The 24879-nt window shown below is 62.9% G+C and overlaps 1 protein-coding gene across 2 annotated transcripts in view; it reads left to right on the top strand.

Annotated features, from left to right (window-relative positions):
* Positions 1–24879, top strand: part of TAFA5 (TAFA chemokine like family member 5) — a 143525-nt gene that overhangs the window by 91393 nt on the left and 27253 nt on the right. The gene's annotated exons all lie outside the window — the stretch shown is intronic.

The raw sequence follows: 24879 nt of genomic DNA, 5'->3' as shown, positions 1-24879 counted from the left end.
GAGGTGGGATGCGGTGTCAGGCGTGGCGCAGGTGGCTGTGTCATGGGGCAGGTGTGCACGCGGGACCTCTGCCCGAGGTCAGACCACCTGTTCGGCTGCTGCACTCCATGTCGTGAGCACCCCAGGGCCAGCTCGGCCCCCGTTGGACAGCTCTGCCTTCCACCCGCCTTCCCCACGGGCTGCCCGCTCCAGTGCCCCAGCCAGGCCAGCGCGTCCTCCCAAATCCCCTGCTGTCCTCCTCTTCTCCTCCTGACCTGGGCTCTGTCATCTCCCGCGGCAAGGACAGCCCCTCCCCAGCCCACCCGTCCTGGCCCTTTTAGATGGAAGGGTCCCTTGAGAGTCTGATGCAGGAGGGCCCCTTCTTCAACACGGTGTGGGCCATCTGTACCGCCCATCATTAGTGGGTCTTAAAACGGGGAAATTCTGACACGTGGTTGGGCCTCGAGGACAGCACACTCGGGGAATAAGCCAGACACAGAAGGACAGATACTGTGATTCCACCCGTGTGAGGTCCCTGGAGCCCTCAGAGCCTCAGGCACAGAAAGTAGACGGCGGGGCCAGGGTCTGGGGGAGGGGGAGGGGGGAGTCAGTGTGTAATTGGGGGCAGGTTTTCCGTTTGGGAAGATGAGAAAGTTCTGGTGGTGGTGGTCGCACAAAAGTGTGAATGGACTCAGTGCTGCTGAGCTGCGCACGTAAAATGGCTGAGAAGGTGAATTTTGTTATGGGCATTCCACCAGAATAAAAACTAACCAACCAGCTGGAGGAGGGGCCTCTTCCCAGAGAGGCACGTCTGTGTGCCCACAGACCCATGGGTGCACGGGGTCCCCTCAGCCCCCCAAGCCTTTCTCCTGCTAGTGGGGTACAGCAGGCCCCTCTCAGCTTGGGGGGGCCCTGGGTGGCTGTGGGGTGATGGTGGGTCCTCCCTGTCTGTGAACCCGGAGGCTCCCCGTGGGGTCTGTGTGCCCCTGTGACCCAGCCTCCCCGCACCTCGGTGGGCGCCACCGTGAGGCCCACTGGCCTGAGTCTTAGGTGCTGGCCTGAGATGATGCTGCCTGGACAGCAGGTGCCCTGGGCTGGGGTGAGGGGGCGGAGAGCCCCAGATGCACTCCCAGCCCCAGGGGGGCTGCGTCTAGGGGTCCTGGGGGCGTTAGTTAGTTGTGTTCTTTGCCAGGAGCAGATGCTGGGCAGGAACGTCGTGAGCCTTGTAGTCCGTCGTGATTCACCCGCACCCTGCAGAGGACGAGGCGCGTGCATTTTAGAGCAGAGTTCTCTGGGGGGCCTGTCCGGGGACGGGGCCCTTTCCTCTGTGTGTGTGAGGGGGGGGCGGTGGCGCTGCTGTGAGTTGTGTGACAAAGCGCAGGGCAGGGCCCCCTCTCCAGAAGCCCTCCAGCCTTTCCGTGCTCCTGTGACTCAAGGCGGGACCTCCCTCGGGCAGACGGAAGCCTCCCAGCGCCCAGGGCTCTGGGCCCGACGGCCAGCTTCCCGCCGTCTGGGTGCGGGGCCCCGAGCCACAGCTGCGTGAGTATCACGGCCTCTGGCCCTGGTTTCCACGCTCCTCGGAGAGGCGCTGGCAGGCACTTGTCGTCATGGGGAAAGTGGACTCGGATCCCGGGGGATGGTGGGGAGCGGTGGTAAGCCCCCAGCTGCTGTCACGGGTGTCAGTCCCTCTTCTCTTGAAGCAGCACCTACAGAAGCGCGGCGATGGGTGCGGGGCTGCAGACGACTAATGCCTCCTGAGTGGGAGGCGCCTTCCCGTGCGGAGGCCAAGGCTGTGAGGGTGGACGCTCTGCCCCTCCGCCTCGCAACACGGGCACCGTGGGAGGGCCCCCTGCAGGGCACGGGTGAATCAGGACGGACTACAAGGCTCACGACGTTTCTGCCCGGAGCACCCGGGGAAGCCAGGAGGGGTGGCCCAGGCCGGGGCATTTCCGGGCTGGACACGGAGGCCCCGCTGGGTCAAGGGAACATGGATACACGTCCTCGCTGGCCCCGCGGTGAGCACAGGTGCCCGCCGCCCACCCCCGCCCTTGGGTGGCAGCAGGTGCGGGTCAGGGCTCCCGGGCGCCTCCCGCCCTCCTGGACGTTGGAGGCCTCCTGGGGCAGCCCCACGTGCCGCTCACCACTGCAGCGGTCACTCCTCTGTCCAGTAGAAGCGCATCTTCTCCAGCAGAAGCCTCAGGTCTTCTTCTCAGACTCTGGGTTTGAGTCATAGATGGATGGCAGGTACCTCCTCCACGGAGACCCTCTCTCCCAGGGGGTGGACCTTTGCACGTCGGGTTTCACGGATCGCTGAAGCAGGAACACGGGCGCTGGCAGCACAGAGCTGATCTGGGTTTGGGGCCGGGGTGGGGGGCTTCCTGGTGGAGGTGACCTCCAAGCTGATCCAGAAAGAGGAGCAGAGAACCAGGGGGCCCAATGCAGTGAGGCCGTGAGGCAGAGGGTCTAGCTGACCTCAGGGCAGCGTCACTCCCAAACAGGCGGGCACTGGAGACCTGCTGGGGTTGGGTCGCCCCTTGAGCAGCGAACTTGAGACTCCCCCCCCCCACCCCCGCCGCCATCCTTCAGAAAAGAACAAGAAGGTGTCCGGCGGGGGTCCTGGAGGGAGGGGCACTTGTTGATGGCTCGTGTGTGACCCCCAGCAGGGACAAGACTTCGAGTGCCGTTATCCCAAAATTATAAGCCCACCACCGGGAATGCGGAAGCACCCTCAGTAAATCCTGCTGTGCTGAGGGGCGTCCGTCTGATGGGCGTTGGAGGCGAGGGCATCCCTGAAAGGGAGCAGGAGCTGCAGGCCCCCCGCCCGCCCCCCAGGAGCGCGGCCGAGGCTGCGAGGGTGGACCCTCCACGCGGGGCTCCTGAGATAAGAACTGTTGTTTACACCTTGAAATGTTTGAACACGCTTAAAGAGAATAGCTCATGAAATTCAAATCACAGTGTCGGGGGGCGAGCACCCCACATCTTCTGTCTGTGGTTTTCTGGGCCGCACAGTCTGCAGTGAGCAGCTGCCGGGGGGCCCGTGGCTGCAGAGTCAGGGACCTTTGCCGTCTTCGCTCCAGGAAAGGCCTTCGGGTCCCCAAGCCAAAGTGGTGATGACTCAACGTGTGGAGAGGGCCGTCACTGATGGAAAGACGGCCTCGGCTTCCTCACCCACCTCGGAGCTTGAGTTGGCGGAGTCTGGGGAAGGCCGAGTGGCATTCACTCTGTAATGCAGGCGGTCCGTCTGATACCCGAGAGCACAGCTGGCTGCAGCCGTGACGAGGCCAGGGGGCCTAGCAGGGGGACGCGGAGCGAGGCCAGCCCTGGTCCTGTGCTGATCCGTGACCTTGGCCAGCTGCTCCACTCCCGGGTCCTCCGTGTGGGTCCTTATAAGGGGCTCAGGGAGGTCAGGGAGAAAGTAGGGGGCGTGATGGCAGAGGCAGAGGTCTGAGTTTAGTGGAGAACGGGCAGGAGCCTCCAGAAGCCGGCAAGTCGGGCACGCCCGGAAGCTGCCCACCCTGGCCTGAGCCCTGCAGGCCCCCGTCAGTCTCTGGGGCTGGGCACTGCTCTCTGCGTTGCTGGAGACCAGCCCGTCGGAGGTGACGTCTGTTGCAGGAGCCACGGGCAGTTCGTAAGAGGCCTGCAGGTGCGCCCGACCTGGGCCCGCGCCCGCCCTGCTGGCTCACTGCCATCGCCCCTCAGGCTGAGTGACCGTTAGAGCAGCTGGGGGATGGCACCGTGCAGCACGGTGGCCCCCCCGACCTCAGAAGGGAGGCTGGCGTTCAGGGAACACCCCCCAGGACGGGCTGCGTGGTCAGTCTGCCCCATTCCCTGCTGAGTGTCTGCGGTGCGTGTCCATCGACACTGTAGCTGGGGTCGTGCGGGCCTGTGGGAAGGGCACGTCCTGGGCCAGCCCACTCAAGGAGGCGTGCCCTGCCCTGAGCGCCTGGTGAGTGAACACCTCGGCCCTGTGCAACATGGGCCAGAAAGTCCCCATTCTTACTAGGAGTGAGATCGCTGACCCAGGAGAGTCAGGCCCCAGGAGATACGGCCTCCGCACCAGCCCGGCTGCACACCGCTGGGGGGAGCCCTTTGTCTCCTGGGCCCTTTGTCTCCAAGGTCAAAACCTACTCCCCGTGTCTCTGAGCTGCACATACCCAAGTTCCTGAGAGCCGCACCCCGTGGGTGCTATTTCTGCCCATTTCTCAGGTAGGGAAACCGAGGCAGAGCCAGGCTTCGAACCCAGGGAGTCTGGCCTGCGCGCGTACCTCCAGGCTGCGTGGAAGCAGACGTGGCGGAGGGAGCCGCGGCGTTTCTGACAGGGGGCTCAGTGGGAGTGGGCGTCCTCTGCCGGCCTCGGCACTGCCCCCACCGCGTGGGCCCAGAGCCGCTTTCCCAGGCCTGACACGTGCTTTGCGAGCGGACACCGTGTCCACGCGTGGCGTTCCGTGTCGTGTTCCCGTTCTCACGTCTTCATATTTACTTCTGCAGCGTCGATTGAATGAGAAAAGGCCATCCGCGCACTTTTGAGACAAGAGGCCTCGTAAATGCTTTATTGGAACAAGCTCGGGATTTACTTGCTCATAAAGACGCCCTGGACGGCGCTGCCCGGTGCTGGGTAATTGCTCGGCCGGCTTAACGATCGTCGTTGGCAGTCAGGCCGCTCGGGCGCGTGGCGGCGTGGGGAGCTGGGCCACGTGGCCTCGGAGGCCCGTCCCCCTGGTTGGCGAGGGGGGCGTCCGGGCCCCTTTGCTCGCGAAGCTCCTTCACACCCGTCCTGTTCCCCTGCCCCTGCCCGTGAGGGCGGTGGGCTTGGAGTTGCCCGATGAGCGGCTCTGCTGACCTTTGCAGAGCAGAGGAGTGGTGGATGGGATGGACGACCACGTGAGCTGCTTGACTTCCCGAGGCAGTGACCTGCCTTCAGCCTGAGTGTCCTCACTCCTAGTGAGAGCTGGGGCTTTCTGGCCCATGTTCTTCCTAGATCCAGCCCTGGCATGAGCCCTGGGAGCCCTAGACCCTGTGTTGGAGGTACCATCTCTCCCACAGTTGCTGGCCAGGTGCTCCCAGGGGTGCAGGACGCAGCTGGACCCCAGAGTCCTAGGCCCCCCATTCAAGGAGGACTTTGGTGACTTAGGCTGACCCTCACATTACAATTCGGGGACTGATGGTTGCACAGGGACCGGCAGCCCCAGCGTCCACCCGAGTGGTGGCATCAGGACGGAGACACGGCACCAGCCCGGCTGCACACTGCGGGTGGGGGAGCCCTTTGTCTCCGAGGTCAAAACCCACTTCCCGTGTCTCTGAGCTGCACACACCCAAGTCCCAGGCTCTGGGCACTACAACCTGGGTGTTTATGGGGTGCAGAGCTGCAGGCATCTTATTGAAATGCCAATGTCAAATCCAATAGGAAAGGAAGAAAGGAAAGGAAGGGGCGTGAGCCTGAGTTGCGGGTGGTCAGGCTGGAGGATGGAAGGAGAGAAGCTCCCGTCCCATCCCCGACCGCAGCCTTGCTGCCCTGTGCCTGCACCCAGCCCTGGAGACTGGATCTTGTCCCATGACTGATGGCTCAGGCTACCCCAAGAGCCGGACATCTGGGGCCTGAGCCCAGCGCCCAGGTTCCAGAAGGTTCTGTCCAGTGGGTCCAGATCAGCCTCCCAGGCCCTGTCGCAAACTCCCACCCTTGCTTTTCTGAAGTACCATCCGGGCCCTGCTGCAGGGGGTCCTCGGCCGCCGATGCTGCCCTGGGAGTGGCTGCCCCCACCCGGCACTGCAGGGCGTCAGTGCACGTAGGTTGGCGGCTTCTCTGACGAGTGCCCACCGTGGACCTTGGGCCCCCTAGGGTGTGGGAGTCGAGGGTGCCAGAAGAAGCACTAGAAACGGTCTGGACCGTGGCACCTTCACGCAGTCATTCAACAAACCCTCACCAGCCCTGTGTCCGGAGCTGGGGTGGAGAATCATGGCCTCTGCTGAGGGCAGGGCCTTCCGGGAGGACCTCCCAACCTGCCCATATTGCTTAGCACGTGGAACCCCGCAGTGGGAGCCTGGGTGAGCGGGGTGGGCCTTCTTCTGATTGACTGATGAGCCGTCCAGGGGTCCTGCCTGTGCAGGGCAGGGCTGGGGCCCCCTGGCCACCTGAGCTATGACCGCTGATGGCCACATGGTCCTGGCAGCCTGTGGGTCTTCTCTGAGGAGCAGAGCTGGGTAGTGGGGATGGGGGGCGCCCCTGCCCCACGTCCCCCCTTTACTCCCAGACCCCCCGGGCCAAATGCAGCCCCACCCTTGGTGGCCTCGCAGGGAGCCGGCCCATCCTCTGCCCGCACGGCCCCAGGACTCCAGCCCATGGCGCTCGTGGGCTCTTGTTATAAAGGGCGAGGGAGCCTTCATTCGGGGCTATTGCAACAGGTTAGCATGAACTCAGGTCCTGTGCAGTGAGGGGGAGTGGGAGGGAGTGGGTGGAAACTTACTAAGAGGAACAGTTAGGTACCAGGTGTGGGGAGGAGTCCAGATAAACTGGCTTAGCAGGATTCTTTGCCCAAACTGGGCTCAGCAGGCCAAGGCCAAGGTCTGGAGCAGAAGAGGTCTCAGCGGAACCTGACCTAAGTTTGGGCAAGGAAGGAGTCATCGCGTGCCGTGGTGCCTGCAAGGCTGTGGATGCTTGGGGAAGGGTGCAGTCATGGGAGGCTTCCTGGAGGAGGTGGTATGAATGCAGGACAGCTGCTACAAGGTGACTGGGGGGGGGGCTCCCACTAGAGCTGTCCCCTTTGACCTTGACAGAAGCCCTGATGGAGGTGGGCAGGATCCGTACGCTGTTCACCTGCTCCCTCGGGGCCTGTCACTCTCACTTAGTTGTGGCGTGTATCTCATGGGTGCCATGCTTTGACCAGAAGGTGCGTGAATCCCGTCCCCGGGTAAAGAGAACAAGGTCGTTCTCGCTGAGCGAAAGGCTGACCTCAGAATCCCAGGACTCAGTGTAGTCCTCAGGAAGCCTGGAGACAGGTGTGTGTGTCGGGGGTGGGGACAGACCAGCGAGGCCAGCATGACCCACTTCCCACATCAGATGCTGGCCCGGCCTCGGAGAGCATCTGAGGGCTTCTCAGCATCTGCGCCATAGGGGCTTAATTCCCTTCGTCATTTCCACAGGTATTTCCATAGAACTCGTTTTTTCAGTATTAGATTTAGGGAAGAGTTGTGAAGATAGTTCAGAAAGTTCCCATATGTCTCGTGTGCACTCTTCTCTGTTATTAACATCTTAGGATAGTTCGGGGCATTTGTTACAGTGAAGGAGCCACTATCGTATGTCATCATTAGCTAAAGTCCGTATGTGCTCAGACTTCCTTAGTTTTTACCTCGCGTCCCTTTGCTCTCCAGGACCCCACTTCACAGTTAGACATCCTGTCTCCTTGGGCTCCTCCCAGCTGACAGTTTCGCAGTTTTTGATGATCTCGACAGTTTGGGGGAGCGGGTCACATGCTTTGTAGAAGGCCCTCTGTTAGGTTTTGTCTGACGTTTTCCTCATGATTAGACTGGGTTGTGGGTTTGGGGGAAGGTGAGGTAACTGTCCTGTCCCGTCACCTCAGGGCTCACGCTGTCAGCGTGACCGATCGCTGTGACGCTGACGCTGACGCTGGTCACCTGGTTGAGGCTTCTCCCTCTGAGGCTTCTCCCTCTGAGGTTCCTCGTTTTCCTCCCCGTCTTCCTGTTCTCTTCTGGAGGAAGTCGCTCCGCACAGCCCAGGACTCAGGAGTGGGGAGTCACGCCCACCCGCTTCAGGTCGGGCAGTGCACCTACATTCATTATAGGGGATTCTTCAGCCCTGGAAACGTGCCCCTGCTCTCCACATGTTAACTGACCCTGTCACCTCCGGGTGTCAGCGTGGACTCACGGACTCTCCTACCTGGTTTTGCGTCACGTATCTGGTTATTCACCTGTTCAGCTTTGGCCACTGGGAGCTCTTGTGTGCCTTTGACACCCCCTCCCCAACCAGTGATTTTGTTTGTTTTTTGAGCACTTTCTTCCTTCTTGGCGGTACAAGATACTCCAGGCTGTATCTTTCCTACCCAATCCTGAAGTAAGCCATTTCTCCAAGGAGTCCTGGTTCCTTTAGGGGACAGTGGAGTTAGAGAACAAAATCGGGGTGTTGGGTGCCCCTGTTGCTTCTGGGCCCTCTCCCCTGACAGCCAGGAAACACCTGTGTGCACTCACCTGTGTACGTGCACGTCTGCAGGTGAGCGCCTGCCTCTGCCTTAGGCTGAACGTGCCTTCAGCTCTGAGCCGTCACCGTCTGGACCGCCCCAGCCTCCTCCCCTTGCGGGTCTGACCTCACTAACCCAAGGCAGCACCGAGGACCTGGCTCCATCATCCACCTTTACCTCATCGTCGGGTCAGGGGTAGACGTGTAGCAGCGTCAGTTGTCCTTCTGTATCCCGCGGGAATGACTCCAGCAGCCGGGACACACCTATGTGCACCCCCCTCCTTGTGCCTCAGTTCCCGCAGACTCCAGCGTTTCCATGGTGACATAGGGCAGCACCTTCCCACCTCTTCCATTGAGGTGGGGTCACACATTTCCAACAGGTTAGATGCTCCTGATGCTGCCTGAACACCTTCTGGAGATCCCCCGACCTAAATGACTCGCTTGTGTACATTAAGGGCCACTCTGTGTTGTGAAGTGGTGCTGATTCTGAGAATCGCATAATGCCGTGTATTCTCCTTCACAGTGTCACCCAGGAGAGATTTACTGGCCCGAAGTTCCCCTGTGCTCTCCCTCCCTCCCTCCCTTCTGCTCTCCTGTCCCCTCCTGTTTCCTGTCCTCTGTTCCCCAAACCCCTGGCAACCACTGATGTTTTTACTGTCTCTGTGGCGTTGTCTTTTCCAGAATACTTGGAACCATACAGAAGGTAGCCTTTTCACACTGGGTGTGTTTGCTAGGTCATATGCGTTTAGGGTTCCTCCGTGTCGTTTGGAGCTCAGTAGCTCATTTCTCTCCAGTACCAAGTAATATTCCGTTGTCTCGATGGACCACAGTTTGTTTATTTACTCACAGCTAAAGGGCATCATGGTTGCTTCCAGTTTGGGGTGATTAGGAATAAACAGCTACTGTAAACATTCATGTGTTGTGTGTGTGTGTGTGTGTGTGTGTGTGTGTGTGTGTGTGTGCACGTGCACATAAGCTTTAAAATAAATAAGGGTGAATACCTGGAAGCATGATTTCTGGCTCGTGAGAGTGTGTTTGGTTCTGTAAGAAACTGACAGCGTTCCACAGTGGCTGCGCCGTCCTGCATCCCTGCCTGTAATGGACGAGCATTCTCGTTGCTCTGCCTCCTCACCAGCATTCGGCGATGTTAGCGTCTCAGATCTGGGCCATTCTAATAGGTGTGCGTGGTATCTCAATGTTGTTTTAATTTGAAATCTCTTGATAAGAAGTGACGTGGAGTATTTTTTCATCTCTTATTCGCCATTTTGGGGGAGGAGTCTGTTCAGATCGTTTCCCCATTTTTCAGTTGGGTTGTGTGTTTCCTTAGTGTGGAGTTTTCGGTGTTCGTGTACATCTTGGATACAAGTCCTTTGTCAGATGTGTAGTTGGCAAGTATTTTCTCCCATCTGTGGCTTCTGCATTCACTCCCTCTTTTGAGAATGGAAGTTTTTAGCGTTGCCAATGCCAAGTTCATCAATTCTTGTCTTTCCTGGGTCGTGCTTTCCGTGTCCAATCTATCTAACAGCTCAGGTCCCGTAGACTCTCCTCTTTTCTTCTAGAAGTTTTACATTGCTGTGTTTATTTGGACCCCATTTAAGCTTGTTTTCGTGGAGGGTGGGAAGTCCGAGTCCGGATGCGCTTTTCACGTGTGGGATTCCGGTTTTTCCAGCAGTTTCTGCGGGAAGACGATCTTTCCTCCACAGGGTCACCTGTGCTCCTTCGTCGGGGACTGGTTTTCCCCGGGGGCTCCCGTCTGCGTTTTAGGGCGTGGGGCTAAGCTCCTTCGGCGCAGACAGCACCAGCCAGCCCTCTGAGGCGGCGACCCCACCAACCCCGCGCTTCCTGCAATCCACAACGATGCACCCTGAAACGGGGAAACAGGACTTTGCAATCAGCACCCTGGCCTGGGCTCCACCGCGCCTGCCTAATAAAGCGCACCAGAGCCAGTCAGACTGTGTTGGGCTCTTCGGAACCACCCTGGGTCTCCCGAGCCCGAGGCCTCCCGAGATGGGGCCGTGGGCGGCAGGGCCGTCGGGACAGCTTCTCCATCACCCGGTCCTGCAGTGGGCTCATGCCGCGCAGCTGGCAGTCCCAGGCAGAGGCGGCTTCCGTGTGCCCCAGGGCGGGTGAAATGGCCTTTGTCTACCTTTGTCAGCGCGGGCTGGGCCAGGGGCTGCCCTGTGTCCCCGTGGGGCTGCTGACGGTGTCCCCTGAGATGGTTAGGACAGCCGGCCCGCTGGGTGTCCCACCCCACTCTCCACGAGCTCACAGAGGTGCTATCTTACCCTCGGGAGTAAAGCCGCAGAATCAGAATTCCGTCTCTGTTGTCTGAGACCCTCTGCCTGGGCTTATCCCACCTGGCTTATCCCACCTGGGAGGACCACACCCTGGGTCTTGCTGAGGCAGGACCCCAGAGGCCAGCCCTGTCCCACTCTAACTGGCGAGGAGGCTGCAGGTGACAGAGGGGGCGCCTGAGGGACCCCATGGGGTGCAGGGTAGGGAGGCTGCCCACTGAGCCCAGGCTGGGAAACCGAGGCTCTGAAATGGTGGGCACCTTGGCCAGGCCGGAGCCTGTGGTCCCGGAGGCTGGACTGGGATGGGCACGGGGCCAGGAAGTGACTGCCACCTGGCTCGGTCTGCCCTGAAGGTCCTGGCAGGGTCAGAGGGGTCAAGGTCGGCCTGGGAGGTAACACCCAGCTGGGACGACGGGGAGGGGCACTTGTTAGCGCAGGTTACCATGTTCCACTTCACATCCACCCAGGCGAGGATTATCGGGGTGCCAGGCAGGGTGGTCGCTACCCCACCGGGCCCCCGGCTGCTGGGGTGTCAGCGTGGAACCCCCCTCGGCCTCCACTGCCCACCCGGCCCCCGCCCAGGGGACGGCTCCTTGCCTACAGCCACCAAGGCCATCAGCCTCCTTCAGGTGCCCCAGCCAGGAAGCCGGTCAGCCAGGGAGGGCGGGATGGGGCCTGGTCCCCTCTGCAGCCCAGGAAACCTCCCCAGGCCTTCTGCCGATACAGGTGAGAGGTCTGTCCCCAGATGTCCCGTCCAAGCCGGACAAGCTGCAGGTGCCAGCCCTGTGTCCTCCCTGGTAGGCGGGCGAAGGGTGTGGGGACAGATACCCCCAGGCTGCCCCCTCTGGAGGGCTGGGCCCACTGGAGGCCAAGCCACTGTCCCCACGCCCTGCCTGGGCCACCTTCTGTCCCCCTGGTGCTGGAGGCCAGGGAAGGCAGAGGGCTCCCCGTGCCCAGCTGACGGCCACACGTGTCCTCGTCCATCGGGGACGCTACCGAGGGGTGCCCTCTCCTGAGATAAGGTGCAGGGAAGCGGCAACCGAGGGTCTGCACAGGGCTCCCAGCACCTTGGGAAGGGGGCTCGTCCCTGCCAGCCTGGCCTGCAGGTGCCCCTCCTGGAAGAGGAAACGCTCGGGACTGGTGGCCACGGGGCGTTGACGGGGTCCCGGGCTGGCTCCCCGACAGTGGCCTCTGCCTCAGCTGTCCCTGCCGAGGGCTTTGCCCTGACGCCCTCAGCCTCAGGGCACTCGGCCCCAACCCCGGGACACCGAAGCCTTTGAGTCCCCTCGTGAAGGGAGAGCAGGTTTTCTCCACCGTCACTGTCATCCTGCGGGGGTCAGTTCCCGCACATCCTGAAAGGCAGCTGGGAGCAGCCCACCTCTCGGCCCCTCTCGCAGCTCAGGCAGCACGTGGAGCCCGGTGCCGACGACTGAGGCCCAGCAGCTCGGCTCGGCCCCCTGCCCCACCCCCTCCTGCCGGCACCCAGCCCCTTGGCCCTGGCCCATCCTGCATCCCCAGGGCCCAGTAATGGGCTGAAGGTCAGATGAACTCCCTTCAGATTGAAATGAGTGTCTGAAAAAGCAGGGTCATGGTTTGGTTCCAAGTCGGGTTCTCATCGGTGGTTCTGGCCCCGGGGAATCTGGCTGGTCTTGGAGTCATGTCTGGTCTCCACGTCTCGGGGAAGCCCAGGGGTGGGGGACACCCTTCAGAGCATAGGACCGCCCCCCCAAACATCCACCTTGCCCTGGGCAGAAGCCCTGGGTTCAAGCCACCGACGGGAGGGGGCAGACAGCCCTTCGGGGACGTCATGGCCCAAATGGCCCCTCCTCCCGTCGCCTGCCAGGGACATTTCTGGTCACCAGGGGTGTCACTGCTAACAGTGATGCTGGGTCATGAGACTGAGAACTGGGCCAGGAGGGTCCCAGACGTGCAGGGCAGGGGTGGCCCCTGCTCACAAGGGAAGGTCTGGACTGGCCCCGCGTGGACACCGTGCCCCATCCAGGAGATGGCCCACCACGACCCGGTGACTCCTCTGGGCTCCAGGTGCCTGGGGGTCGGGGTGGGGATGGGGGCAGGAGCCTGGGAGGCCGACCCAGGGTCTCCTCTGTGCTGCTGACCCAGCAGATGCCAGATTCTCCAACAGGGCCTCAGCTGGCAGGACGGCGCTGGGCTCTTTCTAGCTGAGGGAGGCTGCTGCCCAGGGCCCGTCTCCAGGCCGTGGCTCTGAGCAGCACAGGGTGCCATGCGGGCTGGAGCGGGCGAGGTCTGGGGCGCACGGGGCCCGGAGCAAGGGTGTGCCCGGTTTTCTGGCATCTCTGGCGCAGGCCCGCCGGGCGCGGAGCAGGGCGACGCCGGCTGCCTTTTGTTGACTTTTGCGAAGTCGTAAACCGCAGCATAATCACCCCGTGTCCACAGAGTTGTGCTAACAGCGTTCCAGTGCGCTCGGGCCGGGCCCCGGGCCGCGGAGCCTCCAGCCACGCTCGCCTCATTCACAGACACTATCGCGGGGCTGCTGGCGGGGAGCCAGCTGGACGGGCCGGGGCTCCGTGAGGGCCGTTTCGGGGCAGCGCTTGCTGCCTCAGGGAGAACAATAAAAGCATTCTGTCCGCCTCACTGGCGCGTCATACACGCCCGCGCGTCAGTGCAGGAGCAGGCCCGGGCCAGCGCCCAGCACGGGGCGGGCAGTGCCGTCTGCTGGGGCGGGCGCCCTCGGCTCCTTGCTCTTCAGCCCGGAGCCACGCAGCCGGCCCGAGGGCCCGCTTCCCCCTCGCTGAGAGATTGAGGCACTGCCGGCGGCAGGCTGTGGGAGGGGTCGGGGAGGACCGGAGCCCTGCGGCGTCGGGGCGGTGCTTGGGACACCGAGGGGTCGTGCGCTCGCCGTCAGGGACACCCGGGGAGGGTCTGCACCCCGCTTTGCTCCCCGACAGGGCTCCTGAAGGTCAGGTGAGCCCAGCTGCTGTGGATGAGACCTGCCAGGGCGCCGTCGGCCGCCTCTGGGGTCTTGGCCCCTCTGCCGCCAGGGCGGGGTGAAGCCGCAGCCTCGGGCACCTGGCAGGTGGGCACCCAGCAGAGGTGTGTGGCTCCCGGTGGGCAGCAGCATCCCGGCACCGTCCCCCTTATGGGTGGGGCTGGCCGTCCCCCCACCCCCTGCGTTTCCAGGAGGGAACGGGCCTGGAAAGGCCGCCTAGGCAGGGAGGGAGCCCTCCAGGACCCAGACGTGGGGTCCCTGTTCCTCTGACGTCCCCAACAAAGCCCAGAGGGGGGGCCGTGTGGGCCGTGTTCACTGGCCAGCTGGCCCCGGGCTCCCTCGCCTGACACTATCCTTGCGACCACGCCGGCACCCTGAGCCGTGCGGTCAGACAAAGCCCCGCAGGCCACAGCCCCTTACGGCCTCGTTACCCAGCCCTGCCCGGCTCCTCGGAGCTGCGCCCACCGCACGGTGAATGGACTGGACTCTGTGCGGGGACCCGAGCTTCTTTCCCGCTCCCCCAGTGAGAGGCCCCGGGGAAATCTCACACCTTCAGGCTGTCCCGGCGTGTGGTGGAGATGTCACAGAGCACGTAGCGACGTGTAGAGGGACAGTGGCCGGCGCTCCGAGTCGGGGTGCAGCCTCTCCGCCCCCAGCTCTGTGTGCCATCCCGGGGGCGGTTGCACCCAGGGGTGTGTGGTAGACCCCTCTCTGGAGCCCTCACCCTGTGCTGGGTGCTGGCAGAGCCTGGCGAGTTCTCTGGTCAGGAGGGGCCTGGGCACCCGCTGCTGGGGGATCCGCCCTGGTTTGTGGCCGGTACGGGGTTGACTGCAGTGGTGAGTCTGTTCCCCCTGTGGCCACAGCAGAGAGGACACGGCCTCTGGGATGCTGGCCGTGCAGCTCCAGGCAGAGGTGGGCCTGGGTGGAGTCACCGACGGGGATTCTGGAGGCCTGGGTTGGTTCTGCAGAGCAGGGGGGCCTTGACTGACAAGGCTGGCGACCCCGCCTGGGCCCTGCAGGCTCGCAGGGCAGCACGCAGTGGAGAGATTGGGGTCTCCCTGGCTCAGCGTGCAGACCAGGGCACAGAGGACGAGGACCCGCCCGAGAGGCCCAGGGTCCCCGACAGCAAGGCCAGGCCGCTGTGGTCCAGGTTCGGATGGTCCCCTCCAGATGGAGAGGTCACAGGGCCTCCCGGGCGGAGCTGTCCAGCCCCGACCCTGCAGGCCTCGCCCCTCTGTGGAGTCTGGGGAGGCAGCGGGACTGCGCTAACTTGGGGGGTGATCCGCGTGGCCACCAGCATCCTCACTGGCCCCGTCCCTCCCAGCTAGAGGAAAAGGACTGAAAGGTGCGGTGGCCCGGTGCACCCCAACAGGTGTCCTTTCAGTGGGAGTCTGAGGACATGAGTGGGGAGGGGCCCTTGTGGACCTGAGCGCGGGAGGGGGCACAGCCCAGAGTAGCCAGGCTCTGACAGCAGGTACCAGGGAGGACAGGCCAGGGGCCCAGGGATGGTGGGTGATGCCGGGCAGGTGGAGGGGCAGCTCTGGGCCTGTGTGTCCTGAGGAATCTGTCCCCGTCCAGCCTTCTCCAGGGCGCACAGCCCCACAAGGTAACACGCAACCCCAGACCCCTCTGCCCTCTGCAAGCCTGGCCTGGGCCGCCTCTCATGACCTTCCCCTCCCCAGACTGAGGGCCCAGAACCGGCCACAAACAGCTGCTCCTCGCGGGAGGCGTGTGTCTCCCCAGGTGCCGGCGGCAGAGGGTGTTTCAGGGGCTCTTGATCTGTCCCTGCGTTTCCAACTTGAAGCTCAGTTGGCAGCCAGCTCTGAAATCTCACATCTCAAGGACGAGCGTCCCGCCTCTGGGCACTGCCCTGCCCTCCGTGGGTTGATGACAGTGGCAGTGACAGCAGGGGGAGGTCCCCGACCGCCACGTGGTGGCTTCTGCTAGCTCAGGTCACCTGGCATCTCTGCGGCCCACCCTGCAGCTTTCTCTGTGCAGCCTGGGTGAGCCTGGGGAGGAGGGGAAAGGGGCGCTCGGCCAAGGGGGCGGGACGCTAATTTGATGTTAAGGCTGCAATGGAGCCGCTGCAGGGAACTTAACTAGAGAGGCTTTGATCTCGGTTCCAAGAGACCCTGGAAAGCCTGCTCCATTGCCGTAATCACAGCCATTATTCTTTTCCTTTTTATCACAGTTCCCTCCACCTGCTCTTATCCAGATAAAAAGCCAGGCTCTCAGATAGCCCAGGCGAGCCTCTCTCGGAAGGGCCTGCTGGGCGGGCGTCTCTAAGCAGAGGCCTCTCGCTGAGCTGGTGGCCACAAGCGGACTCTCTCCTCTCTCCCCCGTGCTTTCCTGGGACCCTTCCCACGTCTGCAGACTTACAGGAGGCTGCGGGACGAGCCAGGCAGTGGGCAGAGGCAAGGTTCCAGAGGGGGCGCCCGGCCGTGGCAGGGGGCTGCCCCCTGCCCCTCTCCTCCCAGCCCATCCTGCTTCTGGGCTTGGGAGGAGGACGTGGCCCGGGTGGGAGGACGGGACAGCCCAGGGTAGGAGAGGGCGCGGCCGTGGACAGGAATGGCGGTGACAGGGCAGGAGCAGGCTGGGACCAGCCAGCTGGATTCTGGGAGGTTTGCATGAGAAGATCTGTGACTTTGCTGGGCAGGCCATAATTCTATTTCACAGTCGTGTCGTTGGGGACAGCCAGGGGCTAGCTTACGGAGCAGGGTGCGTTCAAAGGCTTGTCTTTAAGTTGGGAGAAGGCGGGTGCCATGCTCTGAGCCGTGAGGACCATCTATCTGCGAAGGTGACCTGCCCCTCTCGATTATCCCAAGTTCAGCTCCCCTCCCCGGTCCCTCCGGACAGGGTGCCCGTGAGGCATCACCAGGCAGGGTCGCTGTTGGGGGGACCTCGACTCCAGGGACCCAGTCCTGCCGCCCAAAAGGTCAGGGACGGCGCCGCAGCTTAACGGGTCGGGCCACCGCCCCGTCGAGGCCTGAGCCGCAGAGCGGCCGGGCTGGTCCCCTGTGCCGGGCCCCGGGAGGGGCCTTCTGTGAGGCGCCGGTTTCCCTTGATTTCTCTGTCTCCCTCACACCCCCAGCCCGTGCAGAGATCACCCTTGGCTGGTCTCCACACCCTTCCACAGGGACCTGGACTTGGGGACAGGCCACGCGTGTTTAAGTGGAAGGTGAACGGCGATCCGGAATGCCACACTCGGCTTTCACCACAAACTGGATTTCAGTGTAACTCAGATATCGAGACTGTGATGCTCCGTCTGATTGTAAAAGGTGTTCTTTTCTGGTCTTTTGAACCCTCACGCTAACGTCTGTCTAGTTAGAGGTGGAACTAAACATGGCTGCCTTAGTTAGAGAGTCCAGGGCCCCGGCAGTTAGCTTCAGCTCGAAAGTGGCTCTCGCTTTGTCCAGGAGAGACGGGCTGTGGATGAGGAGGCCGGGGCTTCTGCACTCCGCGCTGCCTCCTGCTGACGTCGGGGCCCTGGCCCCCCCATCACCCCTGGGCTGAAGACGGAGGGCTGCAGCCTGTGGTTTGGGGGCAGGACTAGTGCGAGTGGGGGCTGGAGCCGGGTTCCAAGGGCAGCAGGAGAGGGGAGTGCTGGGCCGGGGCAGCGGGCAGCTCAGAGTCGCAGCTGGGAAGTGGGGGGCTCGTGACTGAGGGGCAGGTGAAGAAAGCCCTTTGCAAACGGGAGCTACAGGTGCAGCTACAGCCGTCTTGCAGTCCTTGAAGTCCTTCTAAGGACGTCGGGGCAGGGCTCCGCAGGGGGTGTCCTGAGCACTCCTGTGGGTGTCCTGACCGCAGAGACACAGAACCGGGTGTGGGGAGTCTCCCAGCCTCCCCCCTCCCTCTGAGGCCTTCAGCCTGGGAGCTGCTCCGTCCCCCCCGCCCGTCCGCCTCCCCTTTACCTTGTCTCTTGGCCTCGGGCCGAACTGGCTGGTGAGTTTAACCCACAGTAAAGGCAGTAGGGATAGTCATCTCCTTGGATGACTCAGAGTCCGCGTGCGCCTTTGCCTGGGTTACCGGAGCTGCCTCGCTCCCTCCTTGAGATCTGTTTTCGTCCAGTGCTGTTTAAATCCATGGTGACATGTTCCACGTACGCTAGAGAGCATGAGGTGAGGTCCTCCTCCCACCACCGTCTCCAACCGGCGGCAGTGACAGTGGCATCCACACTGCCGCCCACTCCCCGCTGTCACCAGCTCCCCCCCCCCCGTTACCCCTAGTGATTCCTTAACTCTTCCCTCCTCCTGATGGTGCTAATAGTATTTTCTCATTGTGCGACACTTTGGCAATGAGCCAAGCGCAGATTCAGGGACGTGTGTCCCGAGGATGCCCGTTCGGGGTGACCGTGGACGAAGGGGTGTCCCGGGAACATGGTGAGGACCATGAGAGCGCAGCACAAGGGGTCCCTGCATGCAGAACAGAAACCCCGCGCCGCGGAGGGACGCGTCCCGGGGCGTGAGAGGCCATCCACGCCACGATTTCCAGTGGCCAAGGCCACATCCCCGTGTGCCGGGCGGGGCTCTCCGTGTTCTCTGGTTTGTCGCGGCAACGCGCGGTGACACGCCGATTGCTGGCGTCTTCCTCTCCCGCCTAGGCGGACCCTTACAGGTCCACTCTGAGGGTGAAGGCAGGTGGCATTTTAGGGTCTAGGCGCTGAGCGCCCCTCACCCCACACAGGTCCCACCGAGGGCGGCGTGCTCCTCGGTCGCTGGCGGGACTGGTGGGACTGGAGAGTCTGGTCCTCACTGGTGTCTGATTTCTGCTGCGAGGAGCCGCCTGCCCCTGGCCTCTCCGGGGGGAGGAGTTGCCCTGCCTATCTATGGGGGGAGGCGTCTGCCGGGGCGAGGGGCCAGCCCAGGACCGACCCTGCAGCCCTTCTCTGCAGCCCGGGGGGTGTGGGAACTGAAGCTCCCGGCTCAGGAGCGCAACAGCTCCACGTCCTGTGTGTCTGTGAGGTCCAGGATGACACCCCAAATCAAAGCGGCAGGCGGGCCCTGCGGTGGGACCTGGTCCCTCGAGGGAGAGGGTTGGGGAGCAGTCTTGCACCCCGACCTACACCCAACATCCCAGGAAGTCCTGTTGAGGCCAGTGGGGAGAGGTTTGCTGGAGGGGTTTAGGTGCCAGCCACTTGGCTCCAAACTGGGGACACCCCGCCACCCCAGCTCCATCCCCCCAGCTGGCAGCCCCCCGTGTACTCAGGACACACGTGGAAAGGCCATCTGAGACCTTGAGGCCAGTGGGCCACCCCCCAGCCCAGAAAACAAGGGCCCCTGCCTACCCCGGGGGCGATTTGAGTGTGTCTACCACGTGGGCCCACTGGACCTCTTGGATGTGTTGCCATCACTGGTGTGGCCTCACCTGCAGGAACAGCAGGGCCAGTCCAGGCTGGACCACGGGGCCACGGGACGAGGAGGAAGCTCCAGGTCATTTAGGCTGGTGGGTTACAATGTCCTGGACCGTAAATCCTGGTTAAAAGCAATTGTACACAGCAGCTGCCATCCTGTGCTGTGTCCTCCCCGACCAAGTCCTGCAGCCCCCGGGCTCCTGTCCCAAAAGCTGACCAGTGGTGGCTCACAGCCAGGGGTGCAGGAATCGGCAGCGAAGGGCGTGCGGGACTTTCTGGGAGACGGGATACCCTGCAGGTCGGGGGGAGTGGGTTTGCCTGGGTGGGCGCCTGCACGGCCCGCGCGCGAACAGCGGGCGCGTTTTACAGCACGTGTACTGCGCCTGGGACTTGACTTTATCAAGTGCCCTCCTTGGGTTTCACAAGGATTGGCAGGTCCTGGTGCAGGATTTCATAACCGCGCATCTCACCGCCCTCCACGCCTCGCAGGACGAAGCCTGCTCTCGTTCAGAGGCGTCCTGGGCGTCCCTAGCTGGGAGCAGCTTGTTCTGGACCCGGAGGTGACGAGGATGAGGGTTTGGTTTAGGTCACGGCTGTTGTCATGCGTTCTCCTTGAGCTTAAACTGAAACCTGCTTCCCTGTAACCACCACCCATCGCCCGTCTCCCAAAGGGCCCTGTGAGGCCCAGGACACTCACGGCAAGGCCCTGACCCACGCTGGCCACGGGGCACATGCAGATGCTAAGTGTATCCCCAGACACCCCATTCTGTGGGAGACAGAACGCCTGCAGCCCTTCCGACCAGAGTGCAGGCCCCCCGCTTACAGGTGCGGTGTGGTGCCCCAGGCCCAGCCAGAGACGAGCCGGGGCCCCCGGGTCCTCCCACCACAAACTCCACAGGCCTTGTGGCTCCCACCTGCTGGTCCCCGTGTGGGTCTCCATGTCCGCACCTACATGGCCTGGACCCTCCCCGAGGGCAGAGCCGCCTTCTCATCTGGGTCTTTTCCCTCCTGTTGGGGACCTGCCCGGGCCCCCATCTTCCTGGTCACGCGTCTGCCTGGAGGTGACCCAGCCTGTGGTCAGCTCCGGGCCCCGTGCCGGCCTCAGGCCCTGCTGGCCTCCTGGGCTGCCCAGGTTTCGTCCTCATCCAGGCACAGGGCTGACACTCGTGACTGCTGAATGCCATCCTCTCTGAGTGCCTTTATTCTGTCAGACCTCCTCCCAGATGGATGTCGGCACAGACGGGATTAAATGGCTGTGGTGCCTTCCCGGGAACGGGGCGGGGGCTGCCTGAGGGCCAGGCCCAGCTGAGTCGCCCCAGGGCCTCTTCCCACCCGGGAAGCCACGGGGCACCGGCTGCCCAGAGCCATCCTTTGGTATCCCATCCATCTGGCGCCGGGGCGGGGGGGGGGGGGGCCTGGACCGTGCCCTCCTGAGACCTACACCCAGGTTACAGACCGTTCTCTCCACTGAGAAATGAGGCCTGAGCAGGAGTTGGGGCCCCTCAGCCCCTCCAGTGACCTTGCTCAGAGTGTGGCTGGTGGCCGCCCTGGTTTGGGGGCCGTGCTGGGGATGCTGAGGGGCTGGTGTCCGGCCATCCTGCCTGGTCCAGCTCAGGGAATAAATGAAACTTGGCAAAGCTTGACTCAGCCAAAGCGTCACAGCAGGGACTGTGCCCGTGAGCACTCGGGATGCAGCTGCCCTCCGCTCCCAGCCTGCGGCGGCCCGGGGACCGGAAGGGTGCGTGTTCCACAGGAACTTTCCACGGGGCCCCTTCTCCGAGCCCCAGCCCCCCAGTCAGGATCTCTCGGGCATGGGAGAAACCTCTGTGGGCCGCTTGTGGAAAATCTGTAGAAACAAGGACGGTGGTGGTACTTGCCTTGATGGGGAAGCGTTGAGGGCGTGGTGTGGCCCCCCACCGAGTCTGGTCCGGCCCCTCAGGGACCAGTGCTGTCGCTGGGGGTAGCTCTGCACTCCTAGCCTCTGGGGCTGCGTGGGTGGTAGGAGCCCCCGGCCCCTGGTCCTGGGGCACATTCAGCGGCCTGAATCACTGAGGCAGCGAGGCAGTGAGCCCCTTGGGGGTCCGCTCCCAAGCCAGGCTCCCCTCCGCGGGCTCAGCCACCACCAGCTAGGCAGGCGTGGCACGCGCCCTCCCCCGTCCCAGCAGCAGGGACGGGGCCCTGCAGATCCCAGCCCTGTAGGTCACGGCTGGGCAAGGCTGCCTCCTAACGGGTGGCCAGGATGGGGGTGAGAGGTGATGGACCTGACCTCTCCTGGGGGCGTGTTTCCTGCTCTCCTGCGGGACCCCCAGCTGCAGGCAGAGGTGACAGCGTCCAGGGGGAGCGTGGCCAGCTGTTTACATGCAATGACGTTGCCACAAGTGTCAGGGGACAGAATCAGACCATAGAACCGGGGGTTTGCGTGGCCACCCACACGCACCCTGACCTCCGCCGTCTAGTGAGAAGCTGCAGGCCTGTCTCTGGGGGAAAGTGAGCATCTCTTTCTTTTTTTACACGTCTCTCTACGGCATCTGGCTTTTGTTAAATGCTTATGTTGCTGCCTTTCTCCTAAGAAGACTCCCTGGAGTTTTGTTTCTTTCCGTCTTCATGGCAGCCGCCCATCACCCCTCAGGCACACACGTGTGCACGCATGGACACTCTCCTCCCTGGGCCCCGGCAGGGCCTGTGGGTCCAGGCGCCAGGCTGGGCTGGGGGGGCAGCTGCAGGGAGGCCCAGCCTGTGTCCCCACTGCAGAGGAGGACGTGGTCAGGTGTGGGCTGCGTGCATGGTGGGAGCAGCTGTTGGGGGAGGAATTGTGATTTCTTGTTTGTTTTATTTTTGAAGCATTTTTTTTTCTTTCTGGTTTTAAAAGTAATACAAGTTCTTTGTAACAAAAATACCTGGGGGAAGACAATAAGAATTATAATCCCACCCGCCCCCCCGAAGAAAACGCCGACCACGTCTTGTGTGTTGGTGTGTGTGTCTGTGTGTGTGACACAGAGAGAGAGCAGAGGTGAGACAAGGGAAGGAGGGAAGGGGGAGCCCAGACTCTAGAATCTTCCTGGCTGCCCTCTCCCAGAGGAGGAGGGCCCACCGGGAGGCGTGTGGGGACTGGCCTGGCCCGTTGCAGGCCTCCCCACTCCTCTCGGAGGCCCGTGTCCCACGTGTGCTCCCGGCTGTAACCGCGGTGCTGTCCCAGACCCTGGGGTCCCTGGTTCCTCGAGCTTCCGGAGCGGGAGATGAAGGGCGGGCACGGCGGGACCTGGGGAGGGTCATTCCTGGGGGCAGTAGGCTCCCAGGGGGTCCCGGCCAGCCTTCGGCCCTGTGGCTGAGGTACCCGTCGTCACGAAGCCGCTGGCCTGGTCAGAGGACACCGGGGCTGAAGTGCGAGGTGGTGACATTTTCACAACAAACCAGAAATCTGAGTGGAACAGAGAGGTTTCCAAGTGCAGGGTGGGCGCCTGCCTGGAGCTGGCTTGAGAAGACCCCCCCCCCCGAGTGCCACAGGGGGTGTCCAGGACGTCAGCCCCAGTTAAGGCGGCCAGTGTGGTCCCCTGGGGGCCCAGGGCCAGCTGGCTGCCTGTCCTCCCCCCTGCCCTGTGCCCCACACTTGGATGCAGGTTGAATGAGGTGCTGTGGGTTCCTGGGCAGCTGGCGGGGGGCCTGGGAGCTCCAGGTCAGGTGTGGGCAGACAGGGACAGACCAGTGCCTTGGAGGAGAGATCCGCTGAGTCCATGGCGAGTCCGGTGAGTTCCGAGCACGTGGTCAAGTTCTAAGTACTGTGTGTTAACTGCGCAGCCCAAGTTCACTGTCGACCCCCAGAGCAGAACCGACAGCGTGGGCGGGGCCGGGCAGTCTTCTCCTCGACACCAGGCGACCTCACGGTGCGGGTGGACCACCCCTCTCATGCCTGAACTCCGTGTTCAGCTGTGTGACCCGCGGGGAGAGCCACCTGGTGTCTCGGGACGCCGCCGCTTCCGAGCTCGCCGAGCACCTCTTGAGCCTGTATTCTGAGCCCCTGTGATGCGCTGCCACCCTGTCCCCGTCCCCTTGCCCTTCACCTGGCTGCTTGCTTCCAGGAGCCCTGGACCTGCCCATGGGAGCCGGTCACGTACTGCCGTTTGCCAACCTTGTCAGAGGTGCCTGAGCTAAGGACAGCGCGGTGGAGCCTGGGGGCGAGGCAGCCGGGGATGGGAGCGTTTATCAGAGACCCAGCCCAGCCCGGGGAGGATGGTCACGGCACAGGGCGAGGGCCACGTGAAGGTCCTGGGATGAAAGCCCGGGAGGAGACCCGAGTCTGCAGACAGCCAACCCCCAACACAGAATTGACGGCTGGAAACCCCAGAAGGGGAGGCCAGGGCAGCCGAGGAAACACGGTGTGGAGGGATGGAGAGGGGCCGGGCTGGGCGCCTAGGCTGTGAGCTGGTAATAAATTCGTGAACCGGGACCCGTGGTGTCCCGAAGGCACGCGGAGCCGTGCGTGGCCTGGGCCCGTGCGCCCCGGTGCTGGCTCGTCCCCTTTCGGCTTTTCCACACTCCCAGGCAGAGGTTGGTTTTCTTCCTTTCATAGATTGATGGTGTCCCCGAAAGATACATTCAGGTCCCAACCCTGTCACTTGGGACGATGGCCTTACTTGGAAATAGGGGCTTTGCAGCTGCAGTTGAGTTAAGATGAAGCCACTAAGTGAACCCTAGTCAACATGACCAGCGACCTTGTGAGAAGAGGAGACACCAGGAGGTCTGTGACGACGGGACTGATGTGGCTACAGGCGAGAAACGGCCACCAGGACCCACGGGAGGCAGGAAGGCCCCCCCTCCACGGCCACCCTGAGAGAGCCGGCCCTGCCGCGGCCTCCATTTCAGACTTGCAGCCGCCAGGCTACGGGTGAATGTGCTGGGGGTTAGGCCCCCAGTCTGTGACGCCTCTTTACGGCAGCCCCTGGGCACTGGCTACGGTCCAGGACACCTGCTGTCCGCCTCATCTCCACGTGGGTGCACATGCAGAGGAATTGGGGGGCCCTTGGCCGCCTTGTCCTTCCCTACCCCAGCGCCACTGGTCCACGGGGCGTGGTCCAGAATCGTGGCACCTGGGGGGATGACGACGTGAGGCTGACGGCTGCCGTGTGAGAGGTGCACTGGACGTGGAAGCCCTCAGACCCCCGGCCACCCCCTTACAAACGAGGGTCCAGGCTCCGGAGGCGCGGTGTGCCTGGGTCAGGGGGTCCCATGGCTGGTCGGTCAGTTGCTTTGTTAGTCACTGACCGGGGCTCAGGTTCCGAGGAGACGGGCCTCTGCCGGCCACTGACGTCAGCCAAAGGTGTCTGGGGTCAGGGTGGGCGGCAGCGAGGACCGAGAGCGCCGGAGCAGCCCCACGGCAACACGCAGAGCTTAAAATAACAGCCGGGACGGAACCCACGCAGCTGCCCGACCGCACGTCGCAGAGTCGGACCAGCCCACGAGTCTCAGCATCTTTGCCGTGAGCTCCTGGACCCCCTCAGATGCACGGTTGCCCGTAATCACGTCTGTCTCTAAGGCTCTAACCACTGTTGTTACCAGAAACGCACAGCTCGCTATCCACGACGCTCTTCCCTTTGCTGCATTTGTTTATCTACTTCGTTATTTATGCGTCTGTCTATTTTTGCTGGTTCCTTAGCGCAGTATATAATTTTGCGTGTAATTAGTTAGTGCACCTTCAATCACAGCTAAAGCCTTCAGGGAGGCGGCACTGGGGTGTTGGCCATGGAACAGGCTCTGCTCAGCAAGGGGAGGGGGGTCCCAGCAGGTCGAGGAGGAGGGGCCCGGGGCCCACATCCTTCCTCCCACACCTGTGTGGGTCTCCCGTGAGCTGTCCGTGACGGGCTCTGGGCGGCTGGCTTGGGGTCCCCGTGCACAGCTCCCTTCAGGCCCTGGGCCGGGCATGTCTGGTACCCACTGCAGACACCCCGTTGCCTCTTGGGTCGGTCACACCCAGACGTGGCTTCCCCCGGGTCAGGGTGGCCTGGGCAGCTCTGGGCTGATGGAGCCGGTGGCTACTCCATGCACTGTATCCTGCCAGCCTGGCCCCAGGCCGGGCTGGGCACCCAGAGGTGACATCAGTGACAAA

This window comes from Tursiops truncatus, chromosome 11 (assembly GCF_011762595.2).
Source record: "Tursiops truncatus isolate mTurTru1 chromosome 11, mTurTru1.mat.Y, whole genome shotgun sequence".
In the NCBI taxonomy this organism is placed as follows: Eukaryota; Metazoa; Chordata; class Mammalia; order Artiodactyla; family Delphinidae; genus Tursiops; species Tursiops truncatus.
Note: the sequence above shows the minus strand (reverse complement) of the source record. Positions and strands in the feature narration are given on the sequence as shown.